The sequence below is a fragment of the Calypte anna genome, chromosome 4B (assembly GCF_003957555.1).
Source record: "Calypte anna isolate BGI_N300 chromosome 4B, bCalAnn1_v1.p, whole genome shotgun sequence".
Taxonomy (NCBI): Eukaryota; Metazoa; Chordata; class Aves; order Apodiformes; family Trochilidae; genus Calypte; species Calypte anna.
In genome coordinates, this window is record NC_044249.1 from 6,309,155 (window position 1) to 6,314,751 (window position 5,597).

A 5,597-nucleotide genomic window follows, 5' to 3' on the forward strand; every position below is an offset into this window, starting at 1 on the left:
TGCAGTGTGTTGCCCATTATTTTTTCATTAAAAAAATACATGCCTGGTGATCTATAATAACTTTCATGGCCTGCATTGCTAAGAAAAAGCTGGTCATAAATACTGAGGAGTGTTTGTGAAATCAGAGAGAGGTTTTCTGTATTGATCCTTGCTGAGGATCTGTGCTTCTAAGAGTTCTTTGAAGTTTTGCCTTCTGATTTTCCTTTAGTGAGAAATTTTTGGTGACTTGATGTTTTAACTGCTCTGCAGGAGACCAAAATGATGCTGCCTGTGCATGAGCTTGCTAGGCCAGCAGAGGTTGAGGCAACTTTGATGTGCAATGAGGATCACAGAAGTGAAGGAGTTACACTGAATCGGTGATTAGATTCTTACTTGAATAATCTTATAGTGAAGTGTAAATTTATTTAAAGTATTTTTACAGAATTCTGCACTGTTGTAGTGTGTTTTTATAATCCAGGTTACAAAAGTGCATCCTAAAAAGCATGCAGACCTGCATAGCCTAACTGTACAAAATAAATATCTTAGAAACTGCCTTTAAAAAGCATTATGGACAAGTTGAGAAAATTAAACCTTGCTCATAGATTAAATATATGGAGTTGAATCTGCAGGTAACTTAGTTTGCAAGCTATTTTTATATTATCACTAAAACTATGCTATTTGCTCTGCTCTGGGTTCATCTGTACTGGCTCAAGAAAGCTAGAGCAGCTCCCTTGATCTTTTTCAATAGTTTCTAAGCTTTTTTTTTATCATTGGTAGTACCGTTATTTCTGACCTGACCATTTTCGATTGCAAATCTCTAGTTGTAGGCTCTGGACCAGAGGTTCAGCTGTGGAAATGTGAAAATGATTATTAACACCAGTGTGAGGAGCATTCTCATGTTTGTACGTGCTTGGAGGAAGGCTTTCTTGACGAAATTTTTCCTTTCCTTTTAGCATTTTTCTGCCAGTTAGACTACCTGGTTTTTTAAAATGTTTTGTATAGGTTAATTTGGCTATATACTTCACAAAATTTTGAGGACATGCTTAAAAAATGGTGTTTATAATTGCTGTCCACAAACAGTAAGTGTTTTATCTCTCTAAATTTACTGTTCAATGGTTTTGAAAGACACTAAAAAATAGAACCAGGGGCGAGTTGTCTTTAGACTCTATGAAATCTGTTAAAGATCAGGTTTGCTTCTGTGTTCTCACAGTAAAAATACAAATTATGTTAGCCTCCCTAAAAGTAATGTGCCAGTATGAGTTTTCATTGTACTGTTACTGTATTTATTTCATGAGCTCTTAGAAGTCTTCCTACACTCTTTTTTGCCTGTTATAAGTTAGGTGTTAAATATGGAAATTCTTTGTGGGAGTAATGCCAATAGGGTAGGATCTCTAGTATGAAATGCTGGTATGCCTCAAACTGAAAATAACTTTTTTCTCTTTCTTGGCTTCTTTGTTGATGCACTTTTGGTTTTACAAACAGATTTTTGAAGTTCAGAATATCTGTTTGCAAGGTCTGCTTGTTGCTTGAAGACATCATAGGCCCAATCTTAATTTCACATTGGAAAGTTTAAGTAAAACTGGTTGAAAGTGGAAAAGTATTTCACACTCTAAAATGTATACATTAAGTCATTGTTTACAGTAATGGTATTATTGCATGCTCTATCTTCTGACATTGAGACACAATGTACATGTGGTTGGTACTTTGATTTCTGTTGCTTGTGAATGAATGCTGGGTGGTTTGTTTATTGGACCTTTTTGCCTCCATTCTTAATTTTTTTCTATACAAGTTGAATCAATAGAAGGATACCAAAATACATAATAATGTTTCTGAGCTTAGGGAGTTTTGTTTCTTTTCCTGAAGGGCACACCAATTGTACCAGACTCAAGGATGGTAAATCTTTTAAAATCATATTTCCTTTTAACAAGTGGTCTGGTTTTGTTTAATGGTCAGTGGAGTTGTATTAACTTTTTTCCATACAGTTAATTTTGTACAGTTTTTTCATGGGGTGTATTACAGTTGTATTGGTCGTGGAATGTCACCTACAAGCCTGTTCTTCCAGGATGAGAACAGAAAAGGCCTTTTTTGATAACTATACAAATCACACCTTCTGGCTTTCTTTTCCTTTCTTATTTTTCTCCCTTGTTCCTTACTCTGGAAAGTTAATTATCTTATGTTCCATATGCTCTGGAAGCTTCATTTCATGGACATACCTTTTTTATGTGAGTTTTTATTGTAGCAGTAAGGTTGCTTATGGAGTTGAATTTTTTTTTTTCTTTTGCAAATTAAAGGTGAAGGGCAGAAGCACTGTAAGCTGAAGGAGTGCTGGAACAAAAGCAAAGTGGCTATAAACTTTGTGCAAATAGGATTTAGATAAGAAACAAAATTCCTGATTACTAAAAGTAATTCTGGAGCAGCCTTCCAGGCAGAGAGATTTACTTTGAAGGCAGAGCCAATTACATCTATGAAAGAAATTAAATGCAAAGCTGTGTCTGAATAGTAGGCAACTAGACTTGATAAGCCAGAGGTCCCTTTGAAGTCCCTTCCTAGAGGCTCCCTCCCAGAGCCTTGTTAGGCTTCCCATCTTGACACATTGCCAGTTTTGTTTCTAATGCTCAAAGTTTGAAGTATAAATGAAAGAAATACTAAACTCCAACCTAACAACTAAGATTCACAGCTAGATGTTGGTTGGGATTAGTCTCTGACCTAGGGGAGTGAGGGATAAAAATGATGACATGATGGAAAGTAGAACCTAGGAAGACTTGTGATCCTAAGAGACATGCTCAGTTTCTAACACCAGGAAGGGAATCTTAACAGCCTTCTATGGGATGTAATGGGTTATAGAACTTGATATACTTTGTAGGCTGTAATGAAATGTAAATTATTGGATCATTTGGCTGAGCAGATGATCTATGAACTAAACGAGATCAAACTAGACAGTCTTAAGAACTTTGATTTTTATTACAGCCAGTCATAGGTCTACCTTAATCTGAATTCATAGCTATGAGTAATATGCTTTTAGATCACAGGTATTGGGTCAAATGTAGCAGTTGAAAACCTAGAATTGTGTGACACTGTTTGCTTGAATGAAAGTGTCCAAATGAAAGGAAAAACAAAACAAGTCAGAGTGAAGCAGAAATGAGCATGTTAAAATACATGATGCTGCTTTTTTACTTTAAACTGAAGTATTTTTTTTTTTCTCAGTCTGCTGTATTCTAGGCAGGTGTGTGGATTCAAGATACACATTGCTTGCTCCTTTTTTTTCAGTGCAGGTAATATTTATAGGGATCATTTGTCAAAGTACTGGAATAGGCACTTCCAAATTCCCACCCTGCCACTGCTGCCTTGGTGAACAGGATGCCACCACAGCACTGCAGTGCAGGGGCACTTGCTGGTTGGCTTCCCCCAGCACTGACTGGGAAGAGCAGCCTGGGAACTCTGCCTGCCTGTGTGGCCATCATCCTTCACCATCATCTTCACCACCCCCTGAGCTGCTGCCTCACCATCTGTCTCTGAAGCAGGGGCCCCAGGAGGAGCCAGCTCTGTTGTTCCAGTGCTGGCTCAGGTGGGATGGAGTCCCCAGCCCCCTCACTGACACATCCCGGCCCAGAGCACATAACTTGGGGTCCTCTTGCAGCACTGACAGAGACCAACACCATGGCAAGCAGCATGCAGAGGTGGGGGGGTTGCATATGAAGTCTGTGTGGAAAGGAGGAGCAAGGCAGTGATGGAGCAGAAGTGCTGGTGCAAGGCTCAAGTGAGACTACCAGGCTGCAAAAAGGAAGGGATGGCTCTAAGCTGGTACACAACTTCTGTATGTGTTGATGATAGTGTCACATATCTCTGTTAAAAGGTTGTAACTGGTGGAATTCCACCAAAAGATACTCTGTTAAAAATGTTTTGTTATCCAAGCCTAACTCTTCTAAAATTTACCTTATATCGTTGTGCTTGGGTGGGGGAAATAAAAAAACATCACACAAAAAACCCCAATTCAATAGGCATATTGAAAATACACTGCTGAGGAGAGTATTTTAGATCAAGATTAAGGTATTAAATCAGCTGCAGGATCATACAGCAGCATCCTGGAGGCCAGTGGTCTCCAATTTTTTTTTTATTGCACACCCCTGTCAGTAAAAACTGATAAAAAGTGTGCACCAAATATATGTGTATTTATTTATTTATAAATTATATATATAATGCTGTCCTAAGACATGATGTACATAAGAGTAGAAATTGAAAAAGCATGATATAAAAATTCAATAAACACTATTTTTAAATTATTTAAAATTTTGTTTATTAATGGTACAGAAAAAACTCTTCTTGCACCTGAATGGACTGTCTTGCACACACACCTCACTTGGGAGATCACTTCTCTGGGTTGTCTTCAAAAGAGTTTTACCTTGATAGGAATAGATGTCAAAATTGCCCTGTTCATGATGATGATTTCTTTTACTCAGTTAATATAGACTGTTAGCATTACTCTATGCTGCATGGCTGTGTTTTGGATCTGTGTTTATTCTGAGTTCTTATGGAATTTTATGCAGGAGCTGTGAACTGTTTCACCGTTTGTTTTCCTAAAATGTGCATTAAATTACATTATTTTTTTTAATGTCAGCCTTAAGTGGTTTGCAGAGATGCAAAACCATTCTGATGAGGGGAGGGCACATCCTTTGCCAAATGCAGAAATGTGTTAGTACTTGGTTTTAAAGGTTAGTACCATTTTTCAGCTGGCTCACCTTTTCTCAAGTGTTCTCTAACAAATTCCAATATTTAGAGCACAACTTCTTACAGCAAGGGCATTTAAATAACTTATCTTTCATGGTGCTTGTTCTACTGAACTATAGTTGAAGTAATTCTTTGCAGTATGCCTGTTTTAAAACTTTGTTGCAAACTGGCATAAATGTTTAATAGTATTTCATATCCATTTTTAAAAATGAATGGAGCAAATCAATCTTTTACTGTACACATGTTGAGCTGCATAAAGGAGACAAAAATACATATTTTAAAATTCCTCAGAAGGTGTCTGACAATACCTAAGTTTTTATGTTTGACTTGAGCTGAAAGATGGATGTTCTTGTGAAATATAACTGGCGAAGGGTTTTTTGGAGTTGTAAATTGTATCTGTGAATCTCAGCTTGAAGGATGTCACAAAAAAATGAAAGAAAATCAGAAGAGCCCCAATGGGCCAGCTAGGTCTGTAGAACCAAGTATAAGCAATATCTGAATTTGATGTGTATTTCAGTTGCAGTGGGATGACAGTATTTCACTTGAGTTGTTTTAATTGGTGTTACTTAAATCATCAAAGATGAAATTACCTTCAACTTGTTGAATTAATAAACATCATCATGTGTTAAAATGCAGCAGTTCTCTATGACCATGGAAATGATGGCACAGAAACATCCAGGCCTCCTGTAAATAAAGACAAGCTTCTCAAAGGCTTTTTTCAACTTTTGTGTATTTCTCCTGAAGTTTCCCTCGACTACAAATTCAAAGGAAGTTTTTGGGTTCAGTTCTTTCTTCACTACAAGGAGTGCAGGAAATGCAAACAATTAATAGGAGAGTTAATAACCTGTAAATTACTCCTGGGTGGTCAACTGTGTGAGAGGGAAGGGCAAGGT